Here is a 26,520-nt window from a genome sequence, read left to right as displayed (position 1 = left end):
TGTTCATCCTGCAGATTTCAATGATGTTTGTCTTGGTAGCATTAAATGCCAACTCCTTGTCCTTGGAGAAATGCTGTGATTCCTCAGAAGAGAACAAGGCAGAGACACAACCACCAATCTTGTGAAGCCTCAATGAATTGTTTTGTGATCAAGTGGGTAAGTTATTTGCTTTCAAACAAAGGTGAAGAACTTGCAGAGCTTTCAATCTGACAGATGGGTCAGCTTTCACACAGCTGCTATTGTTCTGAAAGCTGGGAGCTTTCAGCCCTATGGTAATTGTGTACTGCTTGAAATTACTTTAGAGTGGCTCTCAAGATGTTGCCATCAAGGTTGTCATCTTAAGAGACAAGCTCAGTCATAAGAGACAGAAACAGAAGTGAATCACGCAATGGTGGAGGCTGAATTCATTTCACTGAGCTCTTATAGTCATCCTGACCTCCATATGAGTTCTCTGTTTCAGCTTCTGTCTGTTGAGGAAAAAGCTATAGTCTTCCCCTTTTGAACTTGTTTAAGTGGAGGGAAAGTTGGAAAGACTTCTTTTCTTTAGCCAGAAAAAAGACCAGCTCATGAACACTTTGACAATTAAAACATACTTAGCATTTGTTGTTACTTGCCAAGTCTGCTTGGCACTCATTTAATTGCAAAACTGATGACTTTTACCCATTCCATCGTTACTCACGTGAGGGGCAGTGTAGAGAGCTGAAATTTACTACTGAAATTTTTAAGGTGAAAGTAGGTACGATTTATTTAATTGCTCTGGCTGCTACCTTTTTAATCTGCCTTTAGGGGAGACTGCTGCTGAAGTACCCTCCTGGATCCTGTTTTGTAACCCTTCACCTCTAAACAGTAATGTACTCATAAGTGAGATCTGTCAGGAAAGTTGTAATGGTGCATAGCAATTTTAAGCAGCCTCTAAAAACATGTTTTCTAATCAGATACTAAGTAAAGAAACAAAAATACTACTCTGAATCTATGATGATGTAATTGCGATATTTTAGCTTAGAAATGAGAAAAAAGCAACTCTAATGAAATAATTTTGTTTCATTATACTTGGTAAGTTGCCCTTTGTAATTAAAAAAAATGCGGAGTGGTGTGGTTTTTACCTTTCGGGTATGAAACATTAAAGGCTTCATAAACATGTCTGTATGAAGTGTTAGAGTGAGTTTCTGCTGATGAGCATCTCCCTGTGTTCAACTGACAACTGAAAATATAATGGGCTCTGAAGCTGCCATTATGTTCCATCATGTCAATGATCCATAGATTAAGAATTGACACAAGTGCTCTGAAGAGACCTAAAGGAGCTTTAATAGCCTATATTATCAGCAGTCAGATGCTGTGGATTAAAATTGGAGAGCACTTCTGTCCAGTCCTGTGCTCCTTCACCTTTTTTAAGCTGGGAGGCTTGTGAACTTTTGGAAATACGATGCTCAGCAACTGTTGTTAAAAACTTGAGGTCTCTCATGTTCTGTGGGCCAGCTGGGGAGAAAATCCTCTCTAAGTGAGGTGGTGGTTTCTTCATTGCAAATGCCTTTGGCTGTGAACACTAAATCATTCCATTGCTGTAATATGGGCAACTCACCCTTCCTTGGTTTGATCTCTGGGCTGTTGACTAAGCGGGTTGCCAATGTCAGTCCCTGCTTATGAGGTGCAGTCCCTGCCCAAGTTCAGCTGTGTTCCTTGTGGGGTCTACTGGAGGGACCTGCATATGTGATCAAAGCCTGAGATGATCTCCAGTGTTTGATCCAAGCTTGGTCTCTCTAGAGCCAGTTCATTCCACTTATCTTTGTGATCTATGCCACTCCTTTGTGTTAATATGTTTGCATATTATTTCCAGTCAAAACTTCCTGATCAGCTTTAGATCTCCTTTTATATTTTTCTGATAGATTAACATTTTTGTTTATTTTTCTTTCCTTTCTTCCAGCCCTCAGTTAGTTTCTATGTGCCTTAGAAACTAATATATATTTACTCGCCTTCACGTCTCTCAAAGTCATGTAGGAATTACATAACAGAGGTAACTATGGTTATAAAAAGAGATCTTCACTCTGAAAGAAGGACTTTTACATGCTTTTCAGTACAATAGAATTGAAAGAAACCTTGAGTTTTTATATCCAATTGTTTGTTGCTACATTTTATAGACTCTAAATCATAATCATGCTACATGTTTTTGTCTCTATTGCCTCTTCTGTAAGACTGTGCCAGAGCTACTGCCATCTAATTGTTACCAGTTTTGTAGCCTAAAATTCTCATGGCCATTATTCACTGGTTTTAATTGATGGGAAGGAATACTCTCTTAACCTAAACAGCTTCTTTTTCTTCTCAGTGTTTCTCCCTGAATCATTACTTTTGACCCTCTTATTCAGGGAGACTGGTGGGTTTTTGTATCAAACAACACAGATCCTGTCCTGGTGATGTTTATAACTTTCTGTAACAAGACAGATATGTATGAAATGCCAGGACTGCAGTGCCAATGTAAGGAAATGGTTCTGAAATACTGCCGACTTCTGTATTAGACACACACCCCTGTCTCTGGAGTCTGAAAATTCAGTCTTTAATGTCCCCATGTGTGTTGTCCACACTTTGCAGACAGGAAAGTAAGGTGAAGTCTCAAGTCACAGAGAGAGTCACCGATGGACCAGACAGCTTCAGCATACAAAGGCCCTGGCTGCTGGAGTATCCTTCCTCCCTTCTGAAGTTTTTGTAGTTGCTTAAGGGATTTGATTCTCAGTCCTCATTAAATTAAATGGGATGAGGGCATCCAGACATCTGATGTTGCTCTGAAAATCTCAGCTGTAAAAGACAGCTTATTAGGCCATTTACCCCGTATCTTACAAGCAGAAAATGAAGATCCATTGTGGGTGAATGAGAGACACCAGTACATCGTAATAAATAAGAGAAATGGCTACTACTTTGTAATTCAATTGTAACTTCGTATTAAATTTAATAATGCATACACTTTAACTTCATTTTGCTCTTATTAAGAGAAAAGAAATTGGCTTAGGCAAGCAAGCAAATAATTAAATAGAAATATTAAAAAATGCATGAACAGTATGGAGCTTAAATGGGTATCACTTTTATAGCAGTAGATACGATTTAGAAGCTGAGCCCCTAAAAATGAAGCATTCTTCAAGCTTTTGAAAGCTTTCTAAGAATTCTGGCATCAGAAATGACTTTTCACAGTGCCAGTATCTCTAGGGACATAAGGTTGCCTATTATTTCATGGTCCCCAGCATGGGCTATATTAAGTATAGAAACACCAAGGGAAAGTCTAAAACAGTGACAGAAAAGGCTACAGCATAGCATTAGAAATACCTTAGCTGCCTTTAAGCTAGCTGTCTGGGTTATCAGCACCCAACTTCTTAGCAGAAAAGAGGTAAGATATGCTGTTTTCCAACAAGTATGGGTAACTGAAGTAGCAACTTTAAAACACAAGAATCATTACAGTGCCCCAATGGACCAGCCCTACCCAAGCTGATGAAGCCCAACATTTACATTCTGAAAATAGAGACGTCATGAAAATCACTGAGTCAAATTCCAGAGCTCTCTAAGGGCTTCTGAACCACGAGAAATTTGCCTGAAGACCTTGAAGTGAAGCCAATAGAGCTGATTTCAGCCAGTTTTATCTTTATAAATACATCTAACCTTGACCTCTTTGAGGCCTCCTCACATTCATTGCCCAAAGATTTTCCAAACTCCACAAATCTCCTTTTACAAAGAGATATTCCCTCTTCAGCCAGAAAGTTTTCTGTTCCCATACTGGAAGGACAAAACAGGAAAAAAGGGGATAGGGCACACTTAAATACCTTGAGAGGAATACCCATTTAATTTGACTGACCTTTCTCAGTTATATGCCTATTTAAATCTTCCTTACACTTTTAACAAAATCCACTTGCAGTAGATAAACATTATCCAGATGTTCCAGATGAAATCCCTGCAAACCGTATAAGTCTTGATATTGAAAAGGCCAGAATTATCCTATTAAAAAGAACTAAACCTTATTTCTTTCACAGGCCTAAGTCATCTTTTATATTTAGATCAGATGAAGTGCTATTGCAAGGCCAGGCAGGCAGACAAACTATAGAAGATGAATTTTCTGTTTCTTCAGTGTTATCTCTGAAGAAGTTGTTCACCTTGATGGCAGAAATAAGCTTTACAGTATTAATATTCCTCTTTATTTCCTTTCCTCTGCTCAGAAACATTACATTACACGTCCATTCTACCTGCTGATTTCAAGCCCATGTAGGTAAGGACGTCCTTTTGAAACTTCCCCAAAACCATGACCATTTTTTGCTTTAGAAAATTTCAGCTCTGTTGCCAGTGAAACCACATGGTACACAGGCACCAGGACAGAGCAATGGAAGCTTTGCTGTTGAGTCTTGTTTTCCTAAGGATCATTGTTTGTAGACATGCTGTATCTGAAAGCATTCATTTGAAACCTAGAAGGACTAGGATATTTTATTGTAAATGCCAGGAAACAGGAGCACTAGAAATGACTACTGGCTTTTAGTGTTGAAGTGATTAAAGGCAACCAATGCAATTGACGAAAGATGTCAGGCAAAATAAACATAGAAAAAAGCCAAACTTACTGTGTTAGAGAATCTCTATAGCAGACAGGGAAGAGTGATAGTGTTGATCAAACTAAATACTACACAAAGGAGAAGAAAAATGTCCTGAGGTCAGAGCATTGAAAGTGAAATATGTGGCTGTGTGAAAGACTTGTTTAGCAAGTGGAACAAGCGGGCAAGCGAAGTTGCAGAGGTCTTTTTAACAAGGAAGGAGCTGAGGAGCTTCAGTGATGCCCAGGCTGATGCCGGAGTCAGGCTGGACTGTACATTGTACTGTATAGCTGGAAGATTGATTGGGCTTCAAAGGAAAATGTGTCACATTTGTGAATGACAGCAAGAAGCAGCAGGCCAACTATTGACAAAAGTGTAAGTCTAGTTGTGAAGTATCAATGCAGAAGTGAGTATGGGCCAGATAAATGATCTGTGAGATTGTTTTTGGAAATATGTGTTTTTCAAAATGTCCATAACTATGCAAACTGTTACCAACAGCAGCCTACGTGAACAATTTTTTGGGGATCCAGGTACTTTGCTTTCAAAATGAAGCAGATGGGAATGAAGTAGTTATGGAAACATCTATACTTAGCAGATGTCAGCTAGGTGCATATAAACATAAGGAGCTAAAAACGTATAATTGAAATATTTCTCATCTTTATATTCTCTCCACTACAGATCCAAAGATATGTCAATTGAGCAATGTATGCTTGGTCTGTTGGTTGAATATACTTCTTTATGTATTGTGAGGCTACTGGTAGAACAAAATGCCAGGTCTGGACTTCTGAGCCTACATGCAGGTATTTATTTATTGAAAAAAATGTCAGTTCTACTGTTAAGGGCTGTTTTTTTTCTGTAGTTTGTGTCGTTATGAATCTAATCTTCTCTTTGAATGTTGCAATATAAATTATTATATTAGTTGAACATTTTGAAAATATTAGTTTATTAACATTAAAGAATATATTATTGAGACACAAACAGATGTCTTTATGTTAGAACTAATTTTATAATCAGAAACTATTTATTGCTATGTATGCTGGAGGCAGAATGGAGGAGAGAGAGATTCTGATTTTGCCTATAAAATTCATGTCGGCATGTAAGTTACTGTTCCTTAAAAAATGCACTCCTATTGAAAAACACACTGGAAAGAAAAGTGCTGTTTGGGGGAAGGTAGAGGAGGGAACATTTGTTTTACTTCTAATAGGAGCAACTTTCTAACAGAGAACTATCAGTAATCATCTCAGATGGCTTGAAAAAAATAGACTTCTTTTCCACAATGCACAGAAAAGCTTAATATAACATTTGTTACCATTTGTTTAGCCATTTCTGTGCTCTTTGCAAATTTAGTCCTTAGCATATTTTACCTTCTCTAGGCTAAACTTACATGCTCTGAATATACTGGTTAGATGTGGGCCAGATTCACAGCCCAGAAAGTGTTCTTTATTTTCCTGACTTTTATTCAGTATTTTTTATATCTTAGATGTAGTTTTCCTTGGCTTTTCATCCATTGGCCCTACTATTTTCTTTCACTGGTGACAAGAAGACAGATACACTTTTGTAAGGTGCAGCTTTATAGCTAAATCCAATCTGGATTTACACTGGATTTCAGCAGCACAAGCCAGAAGCAGGTCTGCGAGTCTGACCTACACAAAGATTGAACACATTTTTCCACCGAGTCCCTGCTCTGCTGGAGTAAAACAGTAAACAAGTGCTTTTTAACAGCAAATACTGATCCTCCTCCTCTTCTCTTTCAATTTGTGCTTATCCAAAAACTACAGACTGATTTCCTAAGTGAAATGATGAAGGCAGGCTCCTTCATCCCCACAGACACATGGGACTGTCACAGTCCTGTTCCTGCTTTTCTGCAATGAATGTGGTGGGTGTGTTAATCAGTTGTGTTTTTTAAATTTTTTTTTTTAGCTATTGTAGTAATTTCCTTACTTGAAAACCTATTTTATGCTGGGGCTCACAGAAAAGCTAAATCTGGATGTCTTGGGTTGTGCAATAACTTGTCTCCGTCTTCCTAGAAGAGTCCTTAAATAGTGCAAAGAATCATTATAGTTTCTGATGTAGGTGTTAAAGGGAAATAACATCATAGAACTAACTGTGAATCTGAAATAGCAACTTGGTTTAGCAGTTAATGAAAGACTGAGATTGCAGCACTTACACTAGCGATGTTAAGATAAGCATCCTGTCTTCCTCCTCATACATAGCTGGATCCACAAATCTTTTCATACCCATAATACTGGGTAAGCTTTGTTAATCCTCATCATTGCTTCCAAATAGACTCCAGTAAAAGCTACCTGGCATTTTCGTATTTAGAAAAAGCAGTCCAACAATCATTCCTATAGGAAATATATGTATTAATTGTATTTTAAATGAGGGATTTTATAAGGAAAATTGATGATCATAGAAATCCCAAATTCTGCTCCCAGCAATCATTAAATCTTTCATTGCTTTCCTCACACTTAGTCAAGGAATTATACTATATATGAGTAGCTGGATGTTGCCTTGTCCTTTCTATCAGAATGGGTTTACCAAGACAAAGTAAAACAGAGAGGTCCCAGCAGGGATCAGAAAAGCTGAGTATTATCATTTGTGCAGTTGTAAGGAGGTGAAAAGCATTTCAGGTCTAAATGTAAGAAGAGTGAGGGATGATCTAAAACTTATAAATGTCAGTGTTATAGTCTTTGCTTTCTGTAAAACAGGGAAAACCATTTAGAAGTGCTTTGCATTCAACTGTATTAAATAGGTTACAGCACTTTCAGCTGTTGACAGCTTATATTCAAATGTAATGTAGTCTAAATTGGTTTGGACACCATCATCCAAAAGCAAGCCATTTGCAGGCTGTTAGGATGACATGAAAGTCAGCTTTCTTAGACTTTGCTCCTTTTGTATGGTTGCACGTCTGTGTGGGAAATGGAGTAAGTATCCTGGATGGACTTCATGCCTTATGTTCAGACCAGTGAGTACTCAAATCCTACATCTGTTGAGAAAAAGATTGGAAATCCAAAACACTAGTGGATTACAGTGGATTGTACCAGGGATGTAGGACCTGCTCAGACTATTTTTCATTGCTCAAGTAAGTATGCAGCACTGAGCAACTAAAGCAAAATGTGATTTAAAATAAGCCATTTTACAGGGCTTGGGGGAGATTTAGGCTGGAAATTAACACAAAACCACATAAAAAAATCTAGTGATAGTTTTAAAAGTTTACCCTTGTGCCAACAATGAGCCAAGTGGAAATCAAGGCATTTAGAGTAATCAATGGAATAAAAATAGGGAAAGAGAGGATGGTGGAGATTGTATGCAATAGCATAAATATACTTCAGTAGGAAGTAAACTTAAAGTGAAATCTTACGGTCTTGTACCTTTAATATAAATGACCTCATTGTTCAATTGGCATCTTGCGAACTTGTTTCTGAACTAAAATATCAAATTGCATATTAGGTAAAAGAAGATGAATCGTTAGTAATTACCTCATGACATATTTATAACTGCATTCAGTTTCACAAAGCTATGATAGCCAAGAGGGCACGTGACATCCTGAGGTACATCAAACATTATAACCAGGAGGATTATTCCACTGTATTCAATGTTGGTGCAGTGTCACCTTGAATACAGTGTGTAAATCTGGGGCCCACAATTTAAGAAGGATGTGAAGATCCTTAAATGCATCCAGAGGAGAGCAAAAAAGCTGGTGAAAAGGCTGGAAGAAATATCCTATGAGGAGTAGCTATGGTCTTTAGGCTTGTCTAGTTTGGAGAAAACAGGTCTGAGGGGCAATCTTATTGCTCTCTACAGCTTTCTGAGAAGAGGAAGAGGAAAAGGAGGTGCTGAGCTCTTCTCTGTGGGATCCATTGATAGTATGTGTGTGAATGGTTCAAAGCTGCGCCAGGGGAAATTTAGGCTGGACATTAGGAAGCATTTCTTTACCAAGAGAGTGGTCAAACACTGGAACAGCTTCCTAGAGAGATGGTCAATGCCCCTAGACTGTCAGTGTTTAAGAAGCATTTGTAATAACAAAACTTAACTTTTGGTGAGGCTTGAGTTGGTCAGGGATTGGACTAGATGATCATTGTAGCTCCCTTGAAAGTGAAATTATTCTATTCTATTCTATTCTATTCTATTCTATTCTATTCTATTCTATTCTATTCTATCACAAATAATTGCTATTACACAAAAAAAACCTCACAACTGGACAACCAAAGTGAACACTTCAAAAGTTATCAATTTGCTCCTGCTTTCAGCTGTTTTTAATATGAACGTCTCTGCACCTGGAAAATGCTGACTTCAGGTTTGTAAGCTCTGAGCATAGAGCAAGCATGTTTTTTTAAAGGCAGAGAAACATTTGAATATAAATTGCTCACAATAACTATAGTTAATAGCCTTATTCACCCTGTAACCATTTTGGCTGTGGCATCAGAGACATTATACTATGATGCAGAGCATTCAGTCTGCAGTACTAATGGGCACCAATATATTGCCCAAGAAATATTTATCTTTTTGCAGCAGCATTAATAAAGCAACTGCAGAAGCTATAAACTGCAAGGGTGAAAGTTATGACTGTGCAGTGTTCCAAGGAGGAATTTGAGATGACCATTAGAGTTCCACAACTCATCAGTCATTTCTTTAATCAGGAAAAAAATATCCAAATTGTGATGATAAAAACACCCTTTAAGGCTTGGGAGTGACTGTTAGCCTTTGAATTACTTGTAACGTGTCTACCTGTAAGGTTTATCTACTTGGTGAGGCAGAAGACAGAAAAGCAGATTTTTAGGGAAAAGATTTAATGTATTTTGAATATTCCCTGCTTTGTTGACAGGAACTTCCTTCTTTTGTAAGGCTGAGAGAGAGACAAGGCTAAAGTTCTCTTTGTGCATCAGGGGCTGCTGAGCTCTGGGTGGCAGTGGTTCATCCTTGAGAGTTAGCATCCGGATAAGCAGCAGCTCCTGCTTTTCTCTGTGGTAGTGTTGCTAGGCAGTTGCTAAGGCTGCTTTTACTCCAAGATAGATGATCTATCTGTTTTCTGGGCTAAACTGTGGGATTTAGGGATGGGTTATTCTCTCCAGTCTGACTAGTTAGACCTTAGCTATTCCTTGATGATGTGCAGAAGGCTACCTCGTTGCTACACCCCTGTAAAGGTGTGCATAGCTTAAACATCTTAGATGGCAGCTTGGATTAGAACCAGACAGCAGTGGAAGATCAGGGCCACAAGGAGAGATTTTCCCTGGGGGTTTAACTCCTCAGCATAATGACTGGGACTTCTTCCTCTGAGAGTAGCTGGCACAGGTCAGCATTGGTGTCCAAACACTGGTATCATACAAGTGGAAAGGATTGCTTTGCCTGAGTTTTCCTGAGGATTATGGCTGATTTTGTTGCTTTAATGACTTATATAGTTTTTTCTAGTTATACCCAAAGTAGTTTTCCTTTAAGTAAAGAGAAAAGTCTCTTATGCCACAGAGTAGCTAATATTCCTTTAGCAATTAACAGCATTTTCTTCAAAGAATTCAGAGCAGAGCCAAGGTGGTTTGATCTTCCCTGTTCAACCACTGATGAGAGTACTCACATTGTCTATTGCCAAGGTATAATCCTGAGCTTGCATCGGCCTTATTTAGGAACACATGAAATGTGCATAACATAGATACATCTCTTAGTCCTGAAGTCCTAGTAAAAGTTTTGATAAAATTTAATCTTGTAAATAGGATTCAAGAGATCTGGGATTAATTCTCAGTTCAGCTGTTGTGAGTTCTTTTGCTGAATATTTGTCATATAAGCCTATGATGAAACAGTTCTGTGCACTCTCAGGTAGCTCACTTAATCTACTTTATGGTTTGGTTCCTCCTTAGCAAAATAAGGCTAATACCTTATTACCTACCCTAGCAGAGGAGCCAAAACCCATTACTGAACATGAACTATTCAGATGTTTACAGAACTGTGATACACAGAGGAATGTATCTTTTTTTTTTTTTTCTTATTGAATACAGTGATATTTTCTATGGGAGTGTTTAGCTATCAAATTTAATTCCAGAAGAAATATTTCATATGGAAAAATCATTCTTTATCAATGGGACAAGGAAGGTTTAGGCTGGATATAAGGAAAAAATTCTTTACTGAAAGAATGGTAAAACATTGGAACTGTCTACCCAAGGAAGTGGTGGAGTCACCATCCCTGGAGATGTTCCAGAAATGTGTAGATGTGGCACTTTGGGACATGGTTTAGTAGGCATAGAAGTGTTTGGCTGACAGTTGGACTTGACGATCTTAGAGTTTTTTCCCAACCTTAATGATTCTATGATTCTATGTCTTTGGGAGATACTGTATTGCTGGGTACAAACCAGGTAAATCTAATGCAAAACTGCTGCTTCTGTTGGTCCTTGGATCACCAGGTGTGACAGAAGAATAAATTGCTTTGCTCATGTCTAACAGGCTAGAGTTGTTCCTTATGCCAACTCCCTTCCTTCTCAACTATTCCACGTAGACCTTACAAAGCCTTTTCTCAAGTGGAAGTTTTCTGTTCCCAGTTTTTTCACCCCATCCCAGTCCCATCTCTCCCTCTGAAGGTATATCACATGTGCATCTGTAACAGATTTCATGCTCACCCTACTGGTGCATTCTTTGCTAATGAGTTATTTTAAGGGGGTGTAAGCTAATTGCATTGGAAAATAAAGACTCATTACAAAAATTTATCTGAAAAAGAGTTCCTATCTTATTCAGTTGTGAAATTACGGATAAGTGAGGAGAAAGCTGTAAAAATGCCCATAGGAATTTAAAGTGTGATTTAGGGGGGAGGAGGAGAGGGAAGATAGGGAGTAATCAAATGCCATGGAGAAATAAGGAATTTAAACTGACTGTTGATTATGCCAGAGTAGTTCAGCAAAAGAAGCAGTAGAAAATCTGCTAAGCGCAAGCAGCTCAGCTTTTATAAAATATGAGCTAGTGAATAACTTTATCTCCTTACCTGTTCAGCCAGGATAGTCTTGCCTGTCTGAATTAAAGCATGTGAAGTGTGTATGGCAAGAATTGTTTTGCTTTAAGGACCTTATATTAGCCAGAAGAAAGATACAGGCACCTACCTCTAGAGTTTAAGAGAATGGGCAGAAGTGGACAGGTTTCTCCATAAATGGGCAGCTTGTCCCACCAAGGTGCTTCTCTCTTCATTCACTGTTAGAGGAGCACAGGCAACCTAACAAAATAGGGACAATTTACTATTATGCCCCAGTGCTGTTGTACCTCAAATCCTTACCATCAGATGTGCTTTTCCTCATGAAAGAGGGACGTTTTATTAAAGATCTTTTCCAGCAAGGTGATTTCTAGATGTTATGGATGATTCAGCAAGCACTTAATTATGTGTCTCAGCCTATCCCTAATTAGCAGAGATATTAAATTCGTATACAATGCTAAGCATAACCTTGAAGTTAAGTCAAGCACAGACTTAAACTAATGAGTATGCCTAGTGGAAAGCAGGTAAATTAAGCAAGTGCTTCAATTGCAAGCCATGTAACTTGCGAAAAGACACACATAATATCCCTGGTAAAACCAACAGCTGAACATACAGCATCAGAATTTCTTCTTCTCTGTTCTATATAATAAAACTACCTTTCCTAATGGAGTAAGGTTCACCCTCTTCTGCAGTGTGAATGTGAGTTTTCTCCATCTGCCTGATACTGGAGCATTGTTCTCCACTATTACTAAGTGTTTTGTGATAGGGGATATTTTGAAATGTAAAAGCTTGAAATATCTTTGGAAATCTGTTTCTCTTCACATAACTTTATTGAACTTGACTGCCTTGTGTTTCACTCTGAGAAAGGCTGACTCTCTTTTTCCCAGGCTTTTGAGTTCACATTTCAAGTTTGGGGAGGTCAATATCATTGGCTTTTTTCCACCTACGAGAGCCTGAATTTCTGCAGAAGAGAACACGAATTGTTAATAGTGAAGAGTGCTCAATACCCTCTGGTGTTCTGATGGATGGCAGTATCCTTGCCACATGTCTCTTGGTACAGCTAAACTGTTCAGCTGAAGAGGCTTTAAAAGTATGTTTCGTCTACCTGAATACACAAATTTTGTAGCAACAAACAGCCTTCATACCAAGGTCAAATTAGAATAATTGTAACTAAACAGATTTGTTAGGGAAAATGGCTCTATTATTTGATAAGGGAATAAGAATTGGAGTTATCCTGCGTTCTTGCTAGTTTTAGTCTTTACTGAAAACTTGGATAGATTTCCTGGTGGAGATGTACTCGTCCTTCTTCTCTTGACTTTCACGTTGCTCAGTGTAACAGGCACAGTCTGGATCTTGTAATGGCAAAGGTCCTGCCATCACTATTATCCAGATATGCACAATGTGTAGCTGCTAAGAATAGTCCTCAGTCTCAGTCCTCAGTCAGTGTGACATTTACTTTGTTCCAAATCCCTACACTGGCTGGTTGCCTGTAACAGGTAGTAAGGAAACCCCCCACACTTGGCTTTCCAAACCTGGCATGTCACTTGGTTTCATAGAATAAAGTGATTGCCACTTTTTTGAAACAGCAGAGGTTGGCTATGACAAGAGATTGCATGATGGCCAGAACACATCAGTGTTTCTGCAAGTAATACCTGTATATTTCCAGAGATTTATTCATGCAAGCTGGGTTAAACTGACTATCAGATACATGGTTTTGAGAAAATTTTCTGCATTTTGGAGAAATTCTGGGTTTGGTTTTTTTTTTTTCATTTGTTTTGTTTTGTTGTTTTTTTTTCTTGTGGTGTCATCATTCTCTCCCCACCCCTCCTTTTTTTTCTTTTGTTAAGTAGTTTGGGGTATAATCTACTACACAAGAAGAAAAGTTTCTTTCCACCTGAATGCTTTTGTGGTTGAAGGAATGACGTCCTCAAACTCTCCTGCTCTCTTCTGCTATATTGTGTAGTACTGGTGACTTCTAATCCTTTGTACTTTTACGTTGTTACTGACTCTAAAGATGACTTGTGGAGTGTAGGTTTTGTGAGTACTGCTAGAAAAAAAGTCTCCATAGTTACCTGCAATTGTGAAGACTGAGCAGAGACCCAGCTGGTCTCATCCATCCTGTGCTGCTAGTATACCTAAATATATCTATAAGCAAAGAAACATAGAGTTATTTTCAGAAGTTCCTCTGAACATACTTGCTTAAACTCTGCCAATACAGCCTTAACCCTCATTTCTGGCTGAAGATGTCATTCTTACATCCTGTTTTATATAACTTTGTAGCATTCTTGTCATTGTCCTTCATGATGTGTTGTATAAGGGAATTCCTTATAGACTTTTAAACAGTACAGCTATTTCACCCAGACAGAAAAATGCGTGGGTAAAATCTTAATGTCATACAAGTTAATCCTTGGAGTATTGGTATGAAGTCACTACATAGTGCTAGTAGTAGCTTACAGCATTGATTTCCCAGCCAAGCCATCTAAGATGGGTTCTTTTAATAACAGAGTTGTAAGGCCAGAGATGTTTCCCAAATAATTGTATTACAATGCTTAATAAAATGAAACAATCTGCTAGGAAAACAAACAGAACCGCTCCACTGCTCCTCAGATCTATTGTAGCGAGAGTGAGTTTACATTTGAAACAGATCCTAATAACCTGGCACGATTAGAAAAGCACATATAACTCTGTTTTTCAGGATGGCACATGTGCTAGAGACTTCTTAGTAACTTAAGGGTCTGTTTCCTCTTTTCGACCTATGCAGCTATACCCTTTTCTGACTCCTGCAGGCTGTGCTGGAGGACTAAGACAGGTCAGGGGCTGTCCATTGGCATGTAGCTTCTCATGGGTGGGATGATGAGTCTCCATATGTTGGCACCTCTGTAACATACTGCTGATAACCAATGATAGTTTCTTTCCTCAAAATGAATTAAGATGGTGGTTGAGTCACCTTCCCTGGAGGTGTTTAAGGCACGGGTGGACAAGGTGCTGAGGGGCATGGTTTAGTGTTTGATAGGAATGGTTGGACTCGATGATCCGGTGGGTCTCTTCCAACCTGGTTATTCTATGATTCTATGATTCTAAGATCCACCATAAGCAAAGTAAGCTTAATATACTTCTGTCTTGCCTGCCTTTCTTCCCTTTTCTGAAGGTTATTGTTATGCAAGGAAGGATGTCTACCTTGCAGAAACCTGTGCTGCAGATCTATTCTTCTCCCCTATTTCTCCTTTTTGTTTGCTTGTGGGTTTTTTGTTTTTTTTTTTTTCCTAAAGATGATTCCCGATTGATTCAAAGCAGAACTAAACTCATAAGGGTGGAGGAGGGGGTTAGAAGTCACAATCAGCATTTATACTCAGTGAAATACAATGAATGAACTTCAGTGTCTACCTCAGATGTAGTAAATGATCCTCAGGAACATTATGAAATTAAATTACTGTAAAATTCCTCCAGGCTTAATCATTAAGGGTCTAATTAAAAGGACTTTATTTGGCAGATACATTGTTCCACTAACTTGTTAAATATATTAGGCTGGGCCTTCTTCAGCCTCAGTGCCTGCCTTCTGTCCTTCCTTCCTTCCTTCCTCCCTTGTTTCCTCCCTTCCTCCCTTCTTTCCTCCCTTCCTCCCTCTCTCCCTTCTTCCCTCTCTCCCTTCCCTTTCTCCTTCCTTCTGTCCTTCTCTCCCCTGATCTCTCTCAGCAGCCTGAACAGTGAAAAATTTGCTGTATTTTGAATAAAGAGCTCTGGCTTCCAATCTGGGGTTTGCAGACCCTCAGGACTGTTTATAAGAAGTGAAAAGTATGAAAACAGACTAAGAAAAACTAATTGAGGTACTAGGTCCTTGTATGATAGCTGTGCCTCTGAAAATAAAATTAGATCTTAACAAAGTAAAAAAAGTTGGAAGCTACTGGGAAATAAGGAATTAGAACAAGAAAAAACATCAGGAAGCTTGGAAGATCATATATAGAGGAAGTAAACTTCAGAGGAAACCTGTTCAGTGTTAATATGATTTCAGATCAAAGGAGTAACATAGTACCAGAGCTGTAGACAACTAGTGGAATGAAACTTTTGAACCTCTTTAAAATTTTTCTCACACTTTGTATAGTGATTAAAACCAAATTGTCCTAGTTCTTTCCCTGGAGTAAATTGACAGAAGTCTGTTAATGAATTTGAACTTGAACATGGCTCAGAAATGCCGCATCTTTCATTCTAGTGGATCTCAGAAAGATTTATAGACATGCGTTTCTCAGGGCACAGGTGGAATCAGAAGCTACATTTCATGCAGCTGTATCTGGCACAGCCATAAATAACTGATTGAATTTTTTAAGAGCTTTACAAACAACTGAGAGGTCTGTTTACAAAACACGACAAAACTGCATGATGAAGCCAGATCTGGGAGTGAAGAATGCTTCATCAAATAAAGACACAAGGATGCAGAACAAATTTATTTGTAGTTCAGACATCTAGGTGTTATATAATTAAAGCACACACGTTTAAGTCAGAAGAATCTTTATACGTTTGTGCATGTAAAACTGTCCAGGCCTTCTTGGATCAGGCCACAAATACCCAAATTGTTTGTTTAAGGCACTGTGATATAATAGCATCTGCTCTTGTGAAAAAAACAGGAGATGGTAGAATCACTGCTTACTGCCTTTGTTCTCTTACCCTTAGCAGTGAGTTAAACACTGGCTTGCTTTACATTGCTTCTACTTCTTATAATCAAACCTGCATTCTTAAAATGAAGGGCACCATGACAGAACTAGTGGACAGTTTTATCCATAGCTAAGCTAGAAAAGCCCCTGATAAGCTTTTGGGATTCTTAGCCAGTGGAGTTAAATACTGAGAATGAGCGGTAGGAAGATCAGGAGGAGCTGAGCAGTGCTTTCCTGGTGCCCAGGAGCCACAGCAACAGGCCACTCTGCAAGGAAGGAGTTGTTGGAAGCATGCGGAAATGGTGATTGTAGAGGCAACAAACACAATTACATTCCTCCACTCAGTCATGTGTGGTGGGGAGCTTTTCCAGTTTCTTTTCCAGTTCTTTTCCAGTTTCTGATTTGCGGCCTGTTGGGGTCCTCAGTGCCCTCAAGGTAGATGTGATGCTTTGCGCAGTGTTTGTGAGCTACTTAACCTTGATACAAGCCCTGGGTTTTGGAGCGCATCGTTCTCATGAGCAAAATGCCAAGTACAGAGCTGCTATAGGCTTGCAGTCATGCCTCAGTGCTCCCTTTCATAGGGGTAAAGATGCCTTTGGATTTGTTCTTTTGTTTAGGTAAGCACATTTTATGTACCCAGGGCATCTTCAGTTTCTGGGATATAGCATGGAGACCTGTTCTATTCCTGTTATTTAATGTTTCTCCTGAACTTTACTCATCATAAGAGAGCATGTTTTCTTATGGACATTGAAGTGTGAACAACTGTTATCTGATTAGTTTCCTGCCATTGTTTGTCCTCTATCCCAGTAGCATTAATGAAATAATGAGCATAGTCCCCAAAATAAAAAAATAAAAACTCTAAAAATTAAAACCAAATAATATTATCAGTTTTCTGAGTTTGAAGCTTTCATGTCTGGTTCTCAGACTTTTTTGTATAGCTGCCATATCTACAATTTTTTTTTCTTTATTTTACCAAAATTGGAGGTTCTCGTAATGTTTTAGCTCAAGGAGTTTGGGCTTAAGAAAAATGCTGAATATTATGTTATATTGTTGCAATTTGTCAGAAGAATTACTTCTCTGAGCAACTAGATCTACAAGGAGATTTCAGCTTAGATTGCCCACAATAAATCTTCCCTAGGCTGAGAATCCGAAAGAATAGCTCCATGATTATTATTTTAGGGCAACATTAAAGTTCAATTTACCTCCCTTTGTCTTTGCCCCCACATGCAGCAAACTCTTGGCTCTCCAGAAATTAATTAATTTCTTTACAGGGATTCCCCCAGTCAAGAACAAAGTTTCACAGCTCCCAAGAGCTGCATATGCTCAGTTGCCTGTTGCAATTGAAATGTGAGCAATAAAATAAGTATTGCATTTTCTGAAGCAGATTCTCAGTAGGTGTACAGAGTGATCAACGCCTTTGTGACTTTTCTGTAGCCTTACTATCTGTGTTGGGCAGAGCCTAAATTTGGAACTGGGGAGCAGTTGCAGAGGGATGCATTGCAGCCACTGACACGCCAGTGGCCCATGCCAGGGAACAATATGCAGGACCATTTCCACTATATGTTAATGATCTTTTATTTTGCCAGAGCAGCTGAAAAGCCCTTCATGCAATGGAGAATCATTTCTTGTGCTTCCAGCACTGCTTCCAGCTCCACAGACAAAGACTTTCCCCACCCTCCCCAAGCAGATCCCCAGTGACCATTCAGAGAGGTCCCAGTGGCCTACTGCCAAAGTGGGGAGCCTTGTAAATCTGCAGATATTCACTTAATTGCTTGCCAGGGCCTCTGTGTTTCAAAAGGGGTAGGGTTTAGGATCTAAAGAGAGCTTATATCACTGCAGTGTGGGGTCAAGACTTGTCAAATCAGTTGCCAGCTGCTTCTGTTTCAGTAGATGCTCAAGACAGGCAGCTTAACTTTCTTTTTCCTCTGTTTCTACTTTCAAAGAAACCACTTTTCAGCTGCATACCAGGGGGCTGTTGTGAGTTTGAATTAATTTGAGACTTCCAAATTAAAATTACTGCAATACAGCAATTCATTTCACCCTGTGAGAAATATCGAAGATCCGCTGACTCTTCCTGTTGAGGCACCTGTTCTTCCCTGACGCCGAGCTCAGCTAACTAGCTTAGACTTCCCACCAAATTAGGCATTGACTCTGATGAGCACTATCTGAGTGTTAACTGTTCTGTTCGCAGGTCTGGGGACCTCATGGGCAGCAAACAGCACCCTAACTCATGGCAGAAGGGAATTTAACTGAATATTGTGGATATATCCTATTTCCAGCAAGCACAGGCATGCTGCTGTTATATTTATGTTCTGGCTTAAAACATTCATTTGAGGATGTCATTAGGGGGTTAATGGAATCATTGTACTTAGAAAGTCTCTCTGTAAACTAGGCTAGCCTCTTTACCTTACCGTGTGATTGAATTCATTATTTTCCATCTCCTGTTGTGATTGCCAACAGTCAGATTTGAGCAAATGAGCTGAGGATGTATTTATATCAGGACAATAACATGAGGGGGGTTGTGAAATGGCATGCTATGACAAGCTCAAAAAATAATGTAATTAAATTATTGTTTAGAGGAAGAAGACTGGCACTTCTGGGTAGATGATGTTTTTAAGCTTTCTTGAAAAGAAACTGGAGTCTGGAACATCCTTTACAAACAAATTAGAGGTCAAACACTGGATGACAAAGTAAGAATAGAGGAATTTCAACTCCAGAACTTCATTAACAGCACAGTGACAGGCACACACATACACACCCACACCTCCCCATATATGATTACAGCTTGTGCAGATTTTACACAGAATGAAAGCATATCAAGGCATCATTCTTTAAGGTTGTGTGAACAACTACTAAACTCATGTTTTCCCAGCTTTCAGGAGTCTGAATTTGCCTGAACTAGACATTAAAAATGGGTGAAAGATGCCAACATACAATATTCACCCTATTAATGGAAGAATGTATTGGTCAAGGGTTATTTTGTTTTTCTTTCATTTATTTTGTTTCTCTTTCATTTGTAGAGGCGAGGAAGGGGCATTTTGTACTCAGTTTGTTGTATACTTATAAGCATTCAGTGCCATTTGCGATGCCCAAAAATATCACTAAGGGTTGGTAAGCAGGACAGAAAGTCCCCCATGGCAGCTCAAATAATAACCATGTCTGTGCAAACAAACAAACATCTTGTTCTCTACTACTGATAATGAGAAATGTAGATGCCTAGTCTACCTGTGTATTGAGCATTTGGTGTAGAGACCTCCATTTAGTCTCACAATTAACCCTGCTCTGATGCACTTTATTGTGTTTAGGATTGTTATTTCAAAGAAAGAGTGATCATTTTCATAGTTGCAGCTCTCGTTACAGCCAGAGTACTACTGTGATCAGGTAAATAGGGCTGAGTGACTTTCATGAGCACCTCTTCACTGCCAGCTTTGCTGTTATAGCGCTGTCATGACACTGGAGGGTTATGCTATAATCACACATAAACATGGTGCAGCCATAAGTGTGCCACACTTAGCTTGTTGATAGTATCATAGACAACCTCCCAGACCTTGGCTGCAACCCCCCCAAAGCTTGATAGCTTCCTCTGATGGCTTTTAGAATGACTTGAAACATACACAAAGCTTGTCCTGTCTCCAGAGTCAAAGCAGAGAGCCACTTCCACTACCATACTCTGTTTGCATCCTCTTTCAGAAGAAACTTGGAGGTGAGAAAAAAAATACGCTGTCTGCCATGAGATCACTGTGCTATAGCTTATGCAGTCCACACCCTTCAGCCCTGCTGTGACTGTAGCAGCTGGGATCTCAAGTCCCTGTTCCTTCAGTCAGACTTCATCAGGACCATGACCCAAAACATGAATCTCTGCTGTAGGTCAGCTCCTGTCTCCCTTGACATTATGAAATGCCTCCTGCTATCTATTGACCTTTCTCTCTTCTCAACAAATATTTGCACTTTTTTCTTCCCAATCTCAGTTAGATCACCCTTTCCAGTTTTCATTCTAAGATTGCATTTTACTTACATGTAATAAAATCATCCTTTATTGAGCTAGCAAGATAAACATTTTAGAAATAGGCCTTAGTAGAGCTGGATTTTAGAAGGATATTAGCATAATACAGACATCCAACACTGGTAATACAGCAGCTGTGTGCAGGAAGTACACTGGAAAATGTGTTACACTCAGTATTGATCCTATTCAGTATACGCTATATTGTTTCTGGAAAAGGGAACACTTTAATGGACCACTGCTCTGAGCTAGTGGGGCATTTCTCTGACAACTCTTTACCAGACCACTGTGTATTCAGGTAGGCAAAGCAGCTCACCTGAAAAAAATGTTAAGGGAGAAAGTTTTGGCCTGTGAGATTGTAGACAACATGAAGTCATATATCAGAGAAAGAGGTTACTGCCTTTTCACCTACCTCAACTGAATTCTCACCTCCTACCTCAGTATGGAATTTATCGCCCTCTCAGGTCTGCTAGAAAAGATGTGATAGGAACTCCTCCTATCCTGTTTCTGTCAAAATGACCCACAACAGAAAAATTCCAGTTATCCTTAGCAATCCAACACCTTTCAACTTTCCTTCACAAAATGGGGGTAGATGTCACCACCTGAATAAACTGCTGTGATTGAGAATACTGTGGGCAGGTTCAGAGGTGTGGTTTGATCCTCAGATCTGTACAAATCTGATGCCATTAAGGAATGAGGTGGGAAGAAGATTTTGGTGTGAAAAGAGAAGAATGTTCTGACAATATGCTCCTACCTGTGGAAGATTTTCATGCTCCATTTCAAAGAAATGTCAGCAATTACAAAGCTTATTTGTTAAAAAGAGAGCCATTTCACTGTTAAACTAGAACAAAGCTGATGCCATCTATGTACTAGGAAAGGTGTGTAAAAATCAGCTCTCAGATTTAGGATATTTTGCTCTTTTTAGAAACTGTTACAGAGGTTTCACAGAATCCTACTGAATATGCCAAAAGGGAATAATATATTCCACTTGTTTTCTCCTCAAATGTAATCTCATACATCCTCATGCCTTAATTCAGTTTAAAGTCAAGAAAGGATCCTTCAACCAACTAGTATAATCAGCTCTTACAATGACAAGGAACCTCACAATGTCATTCTGTATCCATGAAAAAAACCCTTTGTTCTTTCAGGGCATCGTCCCTGAACTGTCCCTGAACAAAAATTAAAAATAATTTCTCATGCACTCTAAAGGCCACAGTCCTGTGGCTCTGTTCATGATTGGATCGGAACAAAGCCAAAATTACAATTATGCTTCCTAATAAGTTTTGAAATAACCTGCCAACTTTGAGGTGCTCCAAGAAAATTCTCTTTCCGAATATTATTATTGGCTGGGACTCCCAGGTTCTACTCTCACTTCTCTGGAGATATCCATTTCAGCCATACTCTGATTTCTTACTTAATTAATTTGTGAGCACAGAGAGACCAGCCCAGAAACTTAAGCATAGCCTTAAAATTTGCTCTTCAACAACCACCAGACCAGCTGAATCTGCAGCTTGGTTGAGGTTCTGTGACCATTATACGACATGTGAAGACAATTAGTTGCCCAAGGGTAAGGTTTATCACTGAAAGTAGAATGTGAATTAGTCAAGAAAATGTTAAGAGCAGATGAGTAAAGCTTAAATTCTGATGTGCTCATGGAGCTGACTGTTTAGCACTGGAATAGAGATGCAGCATTCATTTGCAGCTCAGCTATGAATCCTGGGCTGGGGAGAGGCTGTTATGTAAAAATCAGTCCTGCTTTTCCATAAAACATGAGGTTTCTCATGGTCACAGCTCCTTTCACTTAGAAACCCCTGGTTAGATTTCACATTTCATCTGGAATAGTTAAGTCAAATCCAACAGATCCTTCAAGAAGTGATTATTGAATAACTCACAGCTCTGAAAACATGGTTGGTCTGAGTTAATCTGGAATATGAACTGGCACCTGGAGTGTAATGAAATAAGAAAACACTATGAAAAAAAGGGTGGAACTCTTGAAGCTCTGTGGAAATACAGATTAATAAAGGGAAAGTTTTTAAACAACTTCTGAAAGACATAAGAGACAGGGAAAAAAGGAATCAAAACCAGTTCTGAAACTCTCAATACTTTTAAGTAGTTTCCATGTAGCGCTTTGGTGGGATAGGTAGCATGTGAAATGGTGTTACAGAAACCTTCACTCTCGGTAGAAATAAAACATGTAAACAAGTGTGTTCTAAAGAGAAGGTGAACTCATAAAGCAACATGGTTTCTGTAAGACTGAAGATCAAAGTTAGCACTTTGGTAAGGGGGGGTTAATCCTTTCAGAGACCAGATTGGACTGACAGAGAGATCTGGTGCACAAAGGTTGGCAAATCAACGTCAGTCCTTGTAAATGTAATTTGCCCAGAAGGAGAAATCTTTCAGTCCATACTGAAGCTTACTAAAGATCATCAGGACTCTAAGAACATGGCTATGGAAAAAAAAACCAAAAACCAAGAAGCAAAATAAGGAAAGAGACCTGAGGCAGAATGGCATTTGAGATTTGAGGTCAGAAGGCTTTGAAACATGTCAAATTACAGATTGTGGCGACCAAAACAATACTTTAACTTGGGCAAAAAAATCAGTGGTATAGTTTATCAAATGGTTACATATGAAGTGAAACACAATAGAGACCAAAGCTCATCAGGAGAGCACAGTGCACAAAGCCAATCCTGCTAACACAGACAGTTATGTATGGACCCTGTTCAAAAATAATGCAACAGCTTAGTCTAGATTATTTACCTCAGAGCAAAGCATCATTTCAAAATATTCACAAATGTTCTAGGCAAAACAGTGCTAATGACAGGTTGATCCAGAAAGAGAGAGAAGCAACTGAGATGTTTGCTCATTAAATCAAGGAGTAGAAGGAAGGCAGCATAGCCTGCAGATGTGGAACAATAAATCAACAATTCTAGAAATAAAAATGTACTGGAGTTGCTATAATGATTGACATACAGGCAATAAAGTCAATCACATGTTCAAGGAAGACAGGAATAAAAATAAAGGTAGTAAGTATTTCTATATAGTAATATGTCATTAAACCCAGGACTCACACTTATGTTTACTATTTTTCATCTCTATTAGTTGATTAAAGCCATTTGCCTAAATGTCCACTTCTAATATAATACTCAATGTAATATAATACTCTATAATCTATATAATATACTCTATAATCTATAATACTCTATAATCTATATAATACTCAATGTAATCCTTGAGAAAAGAGGGGATCTAGTGGCTGAAGCCATTGGCACTAGAAACCTCAGCGAAATGAATTTGGTATAAACTTCATATTTCTTTTACCAAGAGTATAACTAGCTATCAATAATTTAATGGAATGGAATGGAATGGAATGGAATAGAATAGAATAGAATAGAATAGAATAGAATAGAATAGAATAGAATAGAATAGAATAATTTCAGTTGGAAGGGACCTACAATGACCTTCTAGTCCAACTGCCTGACCACATCAGGGCTAACCAGATGTTAAATCGTGGTGTTAAGGGCATTGTCCAAATGCCTCTTAAACACTGACAGGCTTGGGGCATCAACTACCTCTCTAGGAAGTCTGTTCCCATGTTTTACCACCCTCTTGATAAAAAAATCATAGAATAACCAGGTTGGAAGAGACCCACTGGATCATCGAGTCCAACCATTCCTATCAAACACTAAACCATGCCCCTTAGCACCTCATCCACCTGTGCCTTAACACCTCCAGGGAAGATGACTCAACCACCTCCCTGGGCAGCCTGGTCCAGTGCCCAAGGACCCTTTCTGTGAAAATTTTTTCCTAATGTCCAGCCTAAATCTCCCCTGGCGGAGCTTGAGGCCATTCCCTCTTGTCCTGTCCCCCGTCACTTGGGAGAAGAGGCCAGCACCCTCCTCTCTACAACCTCCTTTCAGGTAGTTATAAAGAGCAATGAGGTCTCCCCTCAGCCTCCTCTTCTCCAGGCTAAACAACCCCAGCTCTCTCAGCTGTTCCTCATAAGACCCATTCTCCAGCCCCTTCACCAGCTTTGTTGCTCTTCTCTGGACTCGTTCCAGAGCCTCAACATCCTTCTTGTGGTGAGGGGCCCAGAACTGAACACAGGATTCGAGGAGCGGTCTCACCAGTGCCAAGTACAGAGGGAGAATAACCTCCCTGGACCTGCTGGTCACGCTGTTTCTGATACAAGCCAAGATGCCATTGGCCTTCTTGGCCACCTGGGCACACTGCTGGCTCATGTTCAGTCGCTGTCAACCAACACCCCCAGGTCCCTCTCCTCCAGGCAGCTTTCTAGACAGACTTCTCCTAGTCTGTAGCACTGCAGAGGGTTGTTGTGCCCCAAGTGCAGGACCCGGCATTTGGCCTTGTTAAACCTCATGCCATTGGTCTCTGCCCAGCGGTCCAGCCTGTCCAGATCCCTTTGCAGAGCTTCTCTACCCTCCAGCAGATCGACACTTCCACCCAGCTTAGTGTTGTCCGCAAACTTGCTAAGGGTGCACTCGATGCCTTCATCCAGGTCATTGATAAAGACATTGAACAGGGCTGGACCCAGCACTGAGCCCTGGGGAACCTCACTTGTCACTGGCCTCCAGCTGGATTTCACACCATTTCCCACCACTCTCTGGGCCCGGCCATCCAACCAGTTTTCCACCCAGGAGAGTGTGCGCCTGGCCAGGCCAGAGGCTGACAGTTTCCGAAGCAGAATGCTGTGAGAAACTGTTTCAAAGGCTTTGCTGAAGTCCAGGAAGACCACATCCACAGCCTTTCCCTCATCCAGCAGCCGAGTCACTTTGTCATAGAAGGCAATCAGGTTAGTTTGGCAAGACCTGCCTTTTGTGAACCCATGTTGACAGGGCCTGATCACCCAGTTCTCTTGCATGTGCTTCATGATAGCACTCAAGATCACCTGTTCTATGACTTTTCCTGGCACTGAGGTCAGGGTGACAGGCCTGTATTTTCCTGGATCCTCCCTGCGACCCTTCTTGTAGATGGGCACAACATCAGCCAGCCTCCAGTCCAGTGGAACTTTCCCAGTCTTCCAGGACTGTTGGAAGATGATGGAAAGGGGTTTGGCCAGCACATCTGCCAGCTCCTTCAATACCCTTGGGTGAATCCCATCCGGCCCCATAGACTTGTGGGTGTCTAGTCGGGCTAGCAAGGCTCTGAACCACCTCCTCTTGGATCATGGGAGCCTCATTTTGCTCCTCTAACTCCTGGGTTTGTACACAGATGGAACAACTTTCTTTACAATTAAAGACTGAGGCAAAGAAGGCATCAAGAACCTCAGCCTTTTCCTCATCCCCTGTCACTGTTGTTCATTCTGCGTCCTTCTGCTTTCTAATGTCCAGTCTAAACTGCACCTGGCACAGCTTTGAACATTCCCATATATCCTATCACTGGATACCAGGGAGAAGAGCTCAGCACCTCCCTTTCCACTTCCCATCTTCAGGACACTGTAGAGAGCAGTGAGGTCAGCCCTCAGCCCCCTCCTCCCAGAACCAGACATACCCAAGGTCCTTAGCTACTCCTTACAGGACATTCCTTCCAACACTTTTACCACTCTTTCATTTGAACCACAAGAAAGTAAAAAATCTAAAGAAACAAAAGATAAAAAAATCCAAGGATATTTAAACTACCCATGCTAAAATACATATAAGGAGTAAAAGGATAAAAAGGAACTGAGTAGGAAAAACAGTGTCATTACAGGAGTAATATGTTAATTGCAAACCCAACTGATTTAAACCTTTTGAAGGAAACTGAAAGCAAGGACAGAAAGTTTTCTAGCAGTATGAATAAAAGGAGAATAAGAACAGAAATGCATGGGAAGTAAAGCAAAGAGTGAAGTGTATTTAATTACAAGCCAGAAAATACAAAGTAAATACATAATAAAAGAAGTTAACACTTCAGATACGGAAACAAACCTCAAAGAAAGTAAGACTTTCACAGTGGGAGAACATTATACTCTTTGTCCCAGAGTCCTGAAAAACTCACTTATAGGTTTTCATATGAGTGGTTTTAGTAAATCTATCAAACTGAGTGACAGCATCTGCATGAGCAATAATCAGCATGTTACCTGTAGTCAGCTGCTGAGAAGGTGATGTGTGCAGATACCAGCTGGCAGTCTGACCTCAGTAGCATACAGGGCTGTGAGACTTATTTCCTTTCAAAAGAAGGAGGTAAACAGAAAATTTAATGTGACTGAGAAAAGGCAAATGCAGTTGGTAGGTTGCATCAGAAATTTTTGCCACTGGAGAGGGGAAAATACTGAAAAAAGCTATTGCTAAATACTATGATCTAAAATACTGCAAGACTGTATGCTTTTTATTTGAGGTCCACGGACTAGTAGCAGCTGAACAAAAGACAGATCAGAAAATCAGT

The 26,520-nt window shown here is 39.7% G+C and overlaps 1 protein-coding gene across 3 annotated transcripts in view; it reads left to right on the top strand.

Annotated features, from left to right (window-relative positions):
• The window catches only part of KCNQ3 (potassium voltage-gated channel subfamily Q member 3), a 207,500-nt gene that overhangs the window by 112,583 nt on the left and 68,397 nt on the right, over positions 1-26,520 (top strand). The window lies entirely within an intron of this gene.

This window comes from Phaenicophaeus curvirostris, chromosome 3 (genome assembly GCF_032191515.1).
Source record: "Phaenicophaeus curvirostris isolate KB17595 chromosome 3, BPBGC_Pcur_1.0, whole genome shotgun sequence".
NCBI lineage: Eukaryota > Metazoa > Chordata > Aves > Cuculiformes > Cuculidae > Phaenicophaeus > Phaenicophaeus curvirostris.
Note: the sequence above shows the minus strand (reverse complement) of the source record. Positions and strands in the feature narration are given on the sequence as shown.